The following is a 13,716-nucleotide window of genomic DNA, read 5'->3' on the forward strand; positions in this document are numbered from 1 at the left end:
ACTTTTGATTCTTTCTTCAGTATAGAAGTCCTTTATAGATATATGAGTTATAAATATTTTCTTCCAATCAGTGGCTTGTCTTTGTGGAGGATGAGGTTTTGCATTTGTTTTTAAACAGTCTCACCTTGTGATTACAGGAAATAAGGGTCTCCTTTAGGGCACTAATGAAAGCTTACAGATTATTTATGTGGTACTTGAGCTGGGAATTCCAATTTCTGAGCTCATCATTTTCTTTCTCCATTTTGTCTAGCGACATTAGGGGCAATCAACCAATCTTCTTATATTTGTTATCTTGCAAAAATGTTTGAAAGTATCATATACACAGTCACCCACATCCTTTCTTTTTTTAAGTGTCTGCAGTGGTGACATTTAGGTTATATCCATTCCCAGATCACAGCATGGACTATCAGGGCTCTCTTTACTACTGGAAATATAGTCCATAGCACCTTTAAATCTGATCAGATTCAACAGCCAATTCCAGAAACCTTCCCCTGCGCCCAGGCCAGTTCAGAAAACTCAACCTTAAATTTCTCTTCCTTTAAAACCACTGTTGGTACCAAAATCTGTATTAGTCAGAAAAAGAACCAATAGCCTATTATAGAAGGGGGAGTAGACTGACTTCAGGAATTGTCTCAAGTCATTATAGAAGCCAAGAAGTCCCACAATCTATGGTCAGCAAGTAAGCCCTGGGCCCAAGAGAGCCGATGGTGTAAGTTCCAGTCCAAAAGCCAACAGGCTCAAGACCCAAGAAGAGCCCATTTTTCATTTAGTCTGAGTGCAGGAACAAGCTGCCAATATTACTTCATGCACCTGTTCAATTGTTAGTCTCATCCAGAAAAACCCCCATAGATGCACAGAATAATGTTTAACCAAATGTGTGTGCACTCTGTGGCCCCATCAGGTTGACACATGAAATTAACCATCACATCCTCCAATTTATTTGCATAAGAAGCTATGTCTTTTGTTCTGTGGAGTTTGCATTCTAGAGTCTGCTGTGCTCAGTCATGTCTGACTCTTTGCCACCCCATGGACTGTAGCCCACCAGCCTCCTCTGTCCATGGAATTTTCCAGGTAAAAATACTGGAGTGGTTGCCATTTCCTCCTCCAGGGGATCTTGCCAACCCAGGGATAAAACCCGTGTCTCCTGTGCCTCCTGCATTGCAGTTGGGTTCTTCACCCACTAAACTATCAGTCTGCTGACTCTATCCCTATTGTTTTGTTTATGTTGTTCTGTCCCCTCCCCCTTTAGATTGGTGATTAGATTCAGAGGCTATATCCAATTCATATTTTTGGCAAGCATACCATCAGATATGGTGGTGTTTACTCCATAGCCTTCTTCCAGGAGGCTCATTGTGTCTAGTTGTCTCTCCAGGTGTCACACTAAGGTTGATTACTGGTTTCATGTGTTGTCAGCCTGCTACTGCCATTGTAACATTTCCCATGTGTTTTTCACCTGAAGTTTGTGGCCTCCAAATATCATTGACAAATCTGCATTTAAGGTTTCAAAATTTTGTATGCATTTGTTAGTTGGAATTCCTTTATAAAAAGAATTTCCTATTCAACTATTAGGTTGCATGGAAGGATAGGATGAATGTTTAATTCTTTTACAATTTTTTCACTCTTCAGAACAGCAGGTTGTTTCCTTAGGCTCCTCCAAAGGTGAGCAGTAAGTTGGTTTCTGTGGACTTTTTTTCCCATTAGAATGGTGTTACGAGCTCTAGATTTTTCTATATCTGATGTGTTTTAATATATTGTAGTCATTATCTTACTTGACATTCTAATTGTTCTGTCTTTAGCCTGTGTGAGCTACTTCTGGCTGACTTTTGTGCCTTAATTGTGTTTTCTTATATGAGAGTTTGGTCCAGATTCATCTGGTACAATCCCTACGCAAACCTGGAATCAGACATTTTTTCCAAGGAAGCCTGGTTCTTTGTAGGGCTTCCCTTGTGGCTCAGGGGTAAAGAATCCACCTGCCAAGCAGTAGACACAGGTTTGATCCCTGAGTCAGGAAGATCCCCTGGAGGAGGAAATGACAACCCACTCCAGTATCCTTGCCTGGGAAATCCCATGGACAGAGGAGCCTGGCGGGCTATAGACCATGAGGTTGCAAAGAGTCAGACACGACTAGGCGACTGAGCATGCACTAGTGTTGCTCATTGCTGCTTTAATTAAATTCTGATATGTTGTGTTTTTGTTAACATTATCCTCGTCAAATTCTGCCATTTTTAATCTGTATTTCCATCTGGGCCGAAGATTTGTCCACCAGCCTCAAATAGAGTCAATTTTCATGAATGTTCCATGTTCATCTTAAAAAGTGTGTTGTCTAAGACCCTTCACAGTTCAGTATGTTCATCTATCAGATCTACTCTTGAGACTGTGTTGTTTAAGTCTTTTCTGCAATGAGTAAATATTTCTCTACTTGACTATTTTGGATTAAGGGAAGTATGTTAGAAATATCTATTATTAGTGCATTTCTTCCTATATTCCTTGCCATATACTGTGGTTTTGGCTCTGTGAATAGTTTTGCTGTGTGATACTAATATAAGTATTAATATTAATATAAGTATTAATATTTCATATCTTCCTTCTGAATTTTAAACCTTTAACAATAATAACCATGCTATTTTGTCTTTTGCCACTCAACTACCTTACCTAAGATAAATCCCAGCTCCTATACATAACAACATACATTTTTTAAAGTTTTATTTTTATTTGGACCATTTTAAAAGTCTTTATTGAATTTGTTACTGTATTGCTTCTGTTTTATGTTTTGGTTTTTTGGCCACAAGGCATGTGGGATCTTAGCCCTGCCACCAGGGATCAAACCTATAACCTGTGCATCGGTAGGTGAAATTTTGACCACTGGACCATACCCTGGATTTTTGATTCTTAATACACATCTTTATACTTTTATTACATGCATATATATCCTTATATGAAATATGCTATTATTTTTATTCATGTTTTATCTACAGTTGCCTGGCTATAATCTTTGTGTGGGCTTATGTGCAGGTATAATTTTTGAACATTTCCTCAATTCCTTCTTAAAAGGGATTTCCAAGAGAAAATTTAATGACATGTGATTTCATTGTAACCTTGGAGTTTAGAAATTTATTTGAATCCCCTTGCACACGAGGCTCCATTTAGTCATGCTTGTGAAGGGAAGAAGAGAGTATTGATACAAACTGCTCCCTGAGACACAGAGAAAGCCGTATCCTCAGAAGATGTCATGGTGAGTACATAGAACAAGGAGTATTTACCCATTTTGAGAAGATTTTCTTGAAGAGGGTGTCCTAAGACAATTTCTACTACTACAAGAATAGACTTGCAAGGAAGCCACTTTTCTTGGGTGCACATAGGATGCTTTCACTAGAATGCAGAGAGATATGCATTGCAGTCCTTGTCCTTTCTGACTGTCCTGATACATCAGTGCAGGATGGACAAGTCTGTGCAGTGCCGGGGTTCATGAATAGGAAGCCCACTTGCCTTGTGTAAAATCTAAGGCACATTCTACAATATCACCTTTATAAGGAACAAAGTTGATGTATTTTTCTCTTTATTTTTCATATTTCTTAGCTGGTTTAGAGTCAAGATGTGAAGGAGTGTATTTTCAGGGCCTCTTAAAAACACAACCATTTTGGAGCACAACCGTAGGAATAGTTTGGGAACCAGTGAGACAGAAAAGAGAAGAGCTATGGATCTGCTTGTAGACCCACTCCTGAGAGCAGAGCAAACGTGCTCCAAAAGGGCAGCTTGCTTCAAGAACTGGGAAGCAAGAGGCCCTGGGCTAGGCAACCTATTTGTTCATCCAACCTCACTAATCAGGGAAGTGATTCTCTAGATAGAGGGGTGAGTATCTAGAGAGGCCACATGGGTTTGGTCGTGCCTGTTCCTCCATGTGGAAGAAACTATCAGGAATGGAGGATAAGAATTCCTCAAGAAAAACCAATGTATGGTTCAAATGACTTATGTTTCTGCCTGTTAAATATTTTAGCTTTGCCTCCCTGAAATCACTCTGAGATTCTTTCAGTGACATTTTTCTGTATGTTTCTAGATCATTCAGTCATGTGACCAGAGAATTTATTTCTTTGCAGATGGCTGTTTGGCATGGACTATGATAGTACACATTCACCCTCAGAGGGAGGGCTAACTCTTCTCCCAGAACAGTAGGATATTTTGCTGGGTCTTTATGTTCTGATAATACAGACCTGGTGGTGATTTAGTCACAAACTCATGTCCCACTCTTGTGACCCCATTGTCTGTAGCCTGCCAGGCTCCTCTCTCCATGGGGTTTCCCAGGTTAGAATATTGGAGTGGATTTCCTTCTCCAGGGGATCTTCCTGACACAGGGATCAAACCCCACCCCTCACCCCCTCTCCTACATTGCAGGCAGATTCTTTTACTGCTGAGCCACCAGGGAAGCTCCCTTCTGTCTCTTTAAAGCAAATGCAATTCCTGACCACAAGCACATAATTTGTCCCACCATACTGGACAGATTTTTGCTAGTTTGCCAAGGTCCCAGTCTAGTGGCTCTAATGAGTATGTTTTCTCACTTGCAGCCTGAAGAGCTGAGGTGTTTTACTCTAAGCTAAAGACAAGGGAGTGCAGGAGCATGGGAAGGTATTGGTATTTAAGGTGGTGGAGGATCTGCCTGTGCCTGGCAGTTACTATAGAAACGTGACTTCAACAAGGCTACATTGATGACTTTTTAATGGAGACAGAAGTGCCTGACGAGAAGAGCAGATTTCACCTTCAGTTGTTTGGAACTGAGTTGGGAGAGTTCCTGTGATGGGCGCTGGACTGCCCTGGGGTGTGGGGAGACAAGGATCCACATCCAAGTCACCGCTCTCCCACTTTGGGGCTCGGTGCCCCAGCTGTCTCATAGGTAAAGCTTTGGGGTCCTGCCCGGCCCCAGTGAGTGCAGTGTCCTGCTCCAGGGGTGTCCTGGAGCCACTTTCCTCCTAAAGACAGGAATGCAGGAGGTGAGACAGGTAGCAACTCTTTCTGAGCCTCAGCTTTCCCCTCTGTAAAATGGGGATAAGAATGCTTTCCCCACAGGATCGCTAAGAACATTCAGTGATAACACATGAGTAAGCTGATGGCCATGTGGTTCTTGTGGGATCATGAAATCTATGAATTCAGGCCACTTCTTATTCCTTTTCCACGTTGTTGTTAAGGGGTAGATGAGAAAAGGAGAAGAAAAAGTCCACGGTGGGAAGCTCATTGTAACATCTGGTTGTTACGATCACTACCCGGTTGTTTCAATGTCACTGTCACTACCCAGTACCTAGCACAGTGCAGGGCACACAGTTACACTGGTAAACCATGGTGATTGCTGGATGTGTTTCTCCCTGTGCAGCCCTCATGCCTGTGGCCTTTCTCATCAGGTGTCTGAAGGAGACAGGTTCTGAGGATCAGTGTCCTGTTGACTGATGGAACTTCTGCTCCAGGTTCAAGGGCAGCAGTCCTCAGGAGACCGCAACACTTCACATCTTCAGTTGGATATGAGGCCTGACTCAAGTGAGTTCATAGATCTGACAAAAGTACGTTGTGGGATATCTCTGTAAGGTTCACAAACTAGCTTAAAAGTAGCTACTTTGATCTCATCATGGGAGAGTTTGGCAGGTGGGATTTCATTCCATCAGCTGCTACATGCTTTTTAGTAACCCTTCCAACAACACAAGAGAAGACTCTACACATGGACATCACCAGATGGCCAATACTGAAATCAGATTGATTATATTCTTTGCAGCCAAAGATGGAGAAGCTCTATACAGTCAGCAAAAACAAGACCTGGAGCTGACTGTGGCTCAGATCATGAACTCTTTATTTCCAAATTAAGACTTAAACTGAAGAGAGTAGTGATAACCACTAGACCATTCAGGTATGACCTAAATCAAATCCCTTATGAATATACAGTGGAAGTGAGAAATAGATTTAAGGGACTAGATCTGATAGAGTGCCTAATGAACTATGGACGGAGGTTCGTGACATTGTACAGGAGACAGGGATCAAGACCATCCCCATGGAAAAGAAATGCAAAAAGGCAACATGGTTGTCTGAGGAGGCCTTACAAATAGCTGTGAAAAGAAGGGAAGCAAAAAGCAAAGGAGAAAAGGTAAGATATTCCCATTTGAATGCAGAGATCCAAAGAATAGCCAGGAGAGATGAGAAAGCCTTCCTCAGAGATCAATGCAAAGAAATAGAGGTAAACAACAGAATGGGAAAGACTAGAGATCTCTTCAATAAAAGTAGAGATACCAAGGGAACATTTCATGCAAAGATGGGCTCAGTAAAGGACAGAAATGGTAGGGACCTAACGGAAGCAGAAGATATTAAGAAGAGGTGGCAAGAATACACAGAAGAACTGTACAAAAAAGATCTTCATGACCAGATAATCACAATGGTGTGATCACTCACCTAGAGCCAGACATCCTGGAATGTGAAGTCAAGTGGGCCTTAGAAAGCATCACTACGAAAAAGCTAGTGGAAGTGATGGAATTCCAGTTGAGCTATTTCAAATCCTGAAAGATGATGCTGTGAAAGTGCTGTACTCAATATGCCAGCAAATTTGGAAAACTCAGCAGTGGCCACAGGACTGGAAAAAGTCCGTTTTCATTCCAATCCCTAAGAAAGGCAATCCCAAAGAATGCTCAAACTACTGCACAATTGCACTCATCTCACACGCTAGTAAAGTAATGCTCAAAATTCTCCAAGCCAGGCTTCAGCAATACCTGAACCGAGAACTTCAGATGTTCAAGCTGGTTTTAGAAAAGGCAGAGGAACCAGAAATCAAATTGCCAATATCTGCTGGATCATCGAAAAAGCAAGAGAGTTCCAGAAAAACATCTATTTCTGCTTTATTGTCTACACCAAAGCCTTCGACTGTGTGGATCACAATAAACTGTGGAAAATTCTGAAGGAGATGGGAATAGCAGACCACCTGACCTGCCTCCTGAGAAACCTGTATGCAGGTCAGGAAGCAACAGTTAGAACTGGACATGGAACAACAGACTGGTTCCAAAGAGGAAAAGGAGTACGTCAAAGCTGTATATTGCCACCCTGCTTATTTAACTTATATGCAGAGTACATCATGAGAAACACGGGGCTGGATGAAGTACAAGCTGGAATCGTGATTGCTGGGAGAAATATCAATAATCTCAGATATGCAGATGATACCACCCTTATGGCAGAAAGTGAAGAGGAACGAAAGAGTCTCTTGATGAAAGTGAAAGAGGAGAGTGAAAAAGTTGGCTTAAAGCTCAACATTCAGAAAACTAAGATCATGGCATCTGGTCCCATCACCTCATGGGAAATAGATGGGGAGACTGTAGAAACAGTGTCAGACTTTATTTTTGGGGGCTCCAAAATCACTGCAGATGGTGACTGCAGCCATGAAATTGAAAGACGCTTACTCCTTGGAAGGAAAGTTATGACCAACCTAGGCAGCATATTAAAAAGCAGAGACATTACTTTGCCAACAAAAGTCCGTCTGGACAAGGCTATGGCTTTTCAAGTGGTCATGTATGGATGTGAAAGTTGGACTGTGAAGAAAGTTGAGCACTGAAAAATTGATGCTTTTGAGCTGTGGTGTTGGCGAAGACTCTTGAGAGTCCCTTGGACTGCAAGCAGATCCAACCAGTCCATCCTGAAGGAGATAAGTCCTGGGTGTTCATTGGAAGGACTGATGCTGAAGCTGAAACTCCAGTACTTTGGCCACCTCATGTGAAGAGTTTCAATGTGACTCATTGGAAAAGACCCTGTTGCTGGGAGGGATTGAGGGCAGGAGGAGAAGGGGCTGACAGAGGATGAGATGGCTGGATGGCATCACCGACTCGATGGGCATGAGTTTGAGTTAAACTCCGGGAATTGGTGATGGACAGGGAGTCCTGGCATGCTGCGATTCATGGGGTTGCAAAGAGTTGGACACGACTGAGTGACTGAATTGAACTGAGGCCCACCTGAAAGAAGACTTTTTCCTTTTTTTATGTGCTGAAAAGCAATGGATTGTCCGACTTGGAAGGCAGTTGGTCTTTAACATTCATTTGTAATAAATAGACTTAAATAAGTAAATGTACCTTATAAATAATAATCAGTGATTCCTTTGTATCTCTCAGATGGGTATGGAAATACGCTGTAGTTAGATCTTCCTAACAATTTGTCATTGTAATATAGATTGTTCCCTGCTACAAATAGTTTCTTCCCTTTTCTAATGACATGTTTAAAAAAAACAGACAATTTCCAAGTGCTAGTTTAAAATGTCAGCCATAGAATTTATTATTTAAAAATAAGCATTTTTACTTTAGAGTTTGTCCTAACGTAATGATACTCACCACATTCCCTGAAATAACCAGTTCCTGTTAAATATCATTATGATTTCCCTGGGATGTAATATTTTTATTTCTGTACTTCAGAAGGAAATGAACATCCACTTACCCTAAATATTTAGGTATATTTTATTGCATGTGATGACTTTGGTTATATGGAGCATGACCAATTTGATAACATATAATGTGGATCTGTTACTACTACAAGAGCATAATTGTAAGAATTTTTCACCTGATTAATTGCATCAGAGAATTATAAATATATAAATATATTTCAAATATTTTATTGAGGTATGGTCAACATATAATATACTGTGCATATTTAAAGTATATGCTCTAAGTTTGATATATGTATGCACCTGTGAATTTAATACTACAGTCAAGATAATGAACATATCTATCATCTCAAAAAGCTTCCTTGTGTTCTTAGGTAATCAGCCCACCAAATTCTCTTCTGCCTCTCTCTCTACTTCAGCCTACCTCATTCATAGGTATCCACTGACTTTTGTCGCTATAGATTAGCTTTCTTTTCCTGTTATGTGGAACTATCCCATTATTTGGATATACCACAGTTTGTTCTGTCCATTTACCTGTTAATGGATATTTGGGTTGTTTCCAATTTGGGGCTCTTGGAAATAAACCTTCTATGAACATTTATATGTAATTCTTTCCTGGGACATATATTTTTTCTTTCTATGTAAATACTTACAAGTAGAATGGTTGGTAAAATTGGTAGTTGTAAAATTAACTATCTAAGAAACTGGTAAACTTTTTTCCTAAGTAGTCTGAGCATTTTTCATTTCCACCAGCAGTGTATGAGATATGAGGGTTTCATCCTGCACAACCTTGCCAATATTTTGTATGGTATTCTTTTTAATTTTGAACTTTCTCAGAGGGGTGTAGTGATTTCTCATAGTTTTAACTTATATTTTCCTAATGACTGATGATGATGAGCATCTTTTCATGTGCTTGTTTGACAGGTGTATATCTTAGGTGAAGTATCTGTTCAAATCTTTTGTCCACTTATTTATTGAAGTGTCTGTTTTCTACTGACCTTTGGGAGATTTTTAATTCTGGATAGCAGATCTGAGAATTACAAATATTTTCTCTCATTCATTCAATGGCTTGTCTTTTTGTTCTCTCAACAGTGTTCTCAGAAAAACATGAGTTTCAATTTTGTGGAAATTCAGTGCATCAGTTTGTTCATTTATGGTGTTGGTTTTGCATGTTTACGTCAGTGATTCTTTTTGAGTTAACTCTTGTATGTGGTGCATTATATGAATCAAAGTTTGCATTCAGATGCTCAGTCGTGTCTGACTCTTTGCAACCCCCATGGACAGTAGCCTGCCACGCTCCTGTGTCCATGAGATTTCCCAGGCAAGAATACTGGAGTAGGGTGCCATTTCCTCCTTCAGGGAATCTTCCTGACCCAGGGGTAGAAGCCGGGTCTCTTGCGTCTCCCCAATTGGCAGGCGGATTCTTTGCCGCTAGTGCCACCTGGGAAGCCCCATGGATACACACTTCATGTTTATGCATATGGCTATCCACTTGTCCCAGTACCATTTGTTGAAATGACTTCTTTTTCTGCTGAACTGACTTTGTAACTTTGTGGAGAATCAGATGCCCATATATGTGTGGGTCTATTTCTGGGATTTTAATTTTGTCCTTTTGATATACATTTCTACTTTCATCCTAATACCACAGTGCCTTGATTACTATAGATTTATGAGGTTTGAAATAAGATAGTGCTTATCCTCCAACTTTTTTCTTCTTTTCAAAGTAGTTTTTTGTAAACTAAACCCTTTGCATTTTAAGTGACTTTTTAGAATAATCTTGTCAGTTTCTTTTTAAAAATGAACACTTGGATTTTTGGGGGGATTGCAAGGAATCTATAGGTCAGTTTGGGAAGAATAGACATTTTAACAATACTGAGTCTTCTGACCCAGGAGGATATGTCCCTTCATTTTTTAGACCTGCTTTAGTTTTTTCTCAGAAGTGTTTTACAGTGTTCAGAGTTTAGGCCTTGCACATTTGTGGACACAGATGTACAATATAAGTTATCTCTATGTAGGTCATACTTTTTGATGCTATTGTCATGGGAGTATTTTTTACTATAATTTCCAGGTACTGTATTTTCTCAAAACTTGTCAGTAGCTGACTATTGCTGGGAAATCTTTCTGGTTGAAAGCACAGGTTACTCTAGGATGGAAAAGATACTTGATTTTTAATATTTGTATCAGTCAGACTTCTCAAAGAGAATCAATGGGATGTTTATATAGAGAGATTTATTTTAAGAAAGTGACTCATTAATCTGTGGAGGCTTTGTGGAGTCTGATGGGGAAAGCTGGCAAACTGGAGACTCAGGAAAGAGTTTTAGTTGGAGTCTGGAGGTAGTCTGCTGGTGAGTCATGAGGAGCTGATATTGTAGATAAAGTCCAAAGGAGGCAATTCCCTGGCAGTCTAGAGGTTAGGACTCCACACTTTCACTGTTAAGGGCCTACATTCAATCCCTGGTCAAGGAACTAAGATCTTACAAGCCATGTGGTGGCATGGCCAAAAAGAAGAAGAAAAACATCCAAAGGAGCTTAATTGTGAATCCATGTGTGAAAGCATTCTGTGGTTGCAGGTGGGAAGAGAGGACTGGTGTATTTTTGAGTAATTACATTAACAGAGACACACCAGCTATCAGACACCTCTTGCCAGTGTCACCTTTGGCAGACATTAAATTAATAGTACACTAACATCAGTTGTATAGGTCAGGATTTTTCCAAAAGTGGTCCATAGACAACTTTATCAAAATCGCCCAGGAGTGCCTGCCGAAACAGCCTATTTCTGGGCTCACCTTGGGTCTGCTGGATCTAAAATAGTGAGGTGGATTGGGACAGTGTGTATATGTTGAATAATTTCTCTGTTTGTTATGATATCATCCAAGTTTGAAAAGCATTGCTGTGGCTTGGTGTTAAAATTTTGAATCCTTTAATGTATAATTTTGGTGTCAACTTCTCCTTCCTATAACTCAGCTTTAAATATCTGCATTGATCCCAATAGGTAGAAAAGTCCATCAAAGGTCCATATAGTCAAAGCTATGATTTTTTTCCAGTAGTCATATATGGATATGAGAGTTGGACCATAACGAAGGCTGAGTGCTGAAGAATTGATGGTTTGAACTGTGGTGCTGGAGAGAAGACTCTTTAGAGTCCCTTGGATGCTGCTGCTGCTGCTAAGTCACTTCAGTCGTGTCCGACTCTGTGCGACCCCATAGATGGCAGCACACCAGGCTCCGCTGTCCCTGGGATTCTCCAGGCAAGAACCCTGGAGTGGGTTGCTATTTCCTTTTCCAATGCATGAAAGTGAAAAGTGAAAGTGAAGTCGCTCAGTCGTGTCAGACTCTTCACGACCCCATGGACTGCAGCCTACCAGGTTTCTCTGTCTATGGGATTTTCCAAGCAAGAGAACTGGAGTAGGTGCCATTGCCTTCTCCAGTCCCTTGGATAGCAAAGAGATCAAACCAGTCAATCCTAAAGGAAAGTAACACTGAATATTCATTGAAAGGACTGATGCTGAAGTTGAAGCTTTTCAAGATAGTGAGTTGTTTCTGTGGGATCCTCCAAAGGTGAAAATTGAGGTGTTTTTTTTTTTTTCTTTTAGAGTGTCATCATATGCTCTAGATGTTTATATACTTGATGTTTTAATCCATCGCAGGCATTAACATTTTTTATGTTCAAATTGTTCTATTTTTGGACTGTGAGACCATTTCAGTTGGCTTCTGAGTTTTTAGGGTGGCTGTTGTCTCCTTGACGCATGTTCTGGTATGAGAGTTTGGTTCAGACTCATCTGCTACAATCCTCACTTAGTCCTGGAATCAGCCTTTTCTCCAAAGAAGCCCAGTTCCTTTTAGTGTGAAAAGTGTCTAATTCAATCTGAGCAAGTGGAATTGCTCTTTGCTACTGGGTTGGTCATTGTTTCTTGACCTTTTCAGTACATGGAGTCAGTAATTATGTATTATATTTTTAATGAGAATATATATCCCCTTCCAACCTGAGCTACTCCTCTTGTCATCTTATAGGTAATCATTTTTATGAATTTGAGTTTTTGCTTTCCATTTAAAAAATATAATCAATTACAATACATATATTTATTTCTCCCCACATTGCAAGGTGGGTTCTTAACCACTGGACCACTAGGGAAGTCCCTAACTCACATTTAATAAAGAAATGTGATGTAGATTCAGGAGTAAGCAGGAAATGAAAACTATATGTCCCTTCATTCTCTTTACACACATGTGATGGAGAAAGAAATGGCAACCCAATACTATATTCTTGCCTGAAGAATTCCATGGACAGAGAAGCCTGGCAGGCTACAGTCCATGGGGTCGCAAAGAGTTAGACACGACTGAGCAGCTATCACTGACGCACTCACATACACACTATGAATACTTTAAAGGGCATTGGGATCATACAACAGTTAATTTTATAATCTTCTTCAAAGGAAACTTTTTGTTTCTATTCTAAAAATTGTCCTTTAATTGGAAAAAAGTAACCCATGGAAAATGAAGAGAGATGCCTCTAAGTAGATGTGTGTGACCGTAGATTGGGACATCTAGGAAATGGCATATTGTTATCTACCTCACAGATCTGTTGTGAGGAATAATGAACAAACCAACAGAAGATATCTGTTTTGCAACACTGTAAAACTTCAACTATGAATAGTTTCTCCATATGTTCTCCCCCAAGAAAAGAGATGACTTAAATAATAAGAGCTCATAGAGATCATTTGGATTTGAAGGAGCGGGAAGGAAATGTATATGTTATGAATGTTATGCCATGTGTATTCTCTTTCAGAGCTTCTATAGCTTCTAAAATGGACACACCAATTTTCTCAGTTTCTGTGCTGTAGGAGGCACTAAGGGAATCAGCAGATACTATTTTTAGTCTGCCATTTTCAAAGTCTTAGAGTTGCTGGGTGTCTAGCTAGCTCTAAACAGTGTCTCAGTGCCTCCTGAATATGAAACTTCTTCTCTTTGTCCAGGCCTAGTTTTCTGTCTTTCATTCACACTGTTGCTCAGCTAGGCCCATACATCCAGAACCTAGCGTGGGTCATCTTGGTGAAAGATGACATGATCAAAGGTAGTCCTCCTGTGTTCAGAGTAACACTCAGATCCCTCAGTTGGTTTGGGCATGTATCCCATTTTGAATTTTTTTTGAAGTGCTGGGCATATGTATATTTTCCTTTTCTTATATTATTTTTAGTTGCATAAGGAAGGTATTTTATTTTATTTTCCTTTCCTTTTCTTCTCTTTTCCTTTTTTCTAGTGATGAGGTTGCAGTTTTCTTTTTAGTATTTATTTATTTATTTGGCTGTGTTGGGTCTTAGATGTGGCATGTGGGAT

At 40.1% G+C, this 13,716-nt stretch overlaps 1 pseudogene; it reads left to right on the forward strand.

Moving 5' to 3' along the window:
- Nucleotides 1–2,033: 2,033 nt before the first annotated feature.
- The window catches only part of LOC122690253, a 34,964-nt pseudogene continuing 23,281 nt past the window's right edge, over nucleotides 2,034–13,716 (forward strand).

This window comes from Cervus elaphus, chromosome X (assembly GCF_910594005.1).
Source record: "Cervus elaphus chromosome X, mCerEla1.1, whole genome shotgun sequence".
Lineage (NCBI taxonomy): Eukaryota > Metazoa > Chordata > Mammalia > Artiodactyla > Cervidae > Cervus > Cervus elaphus.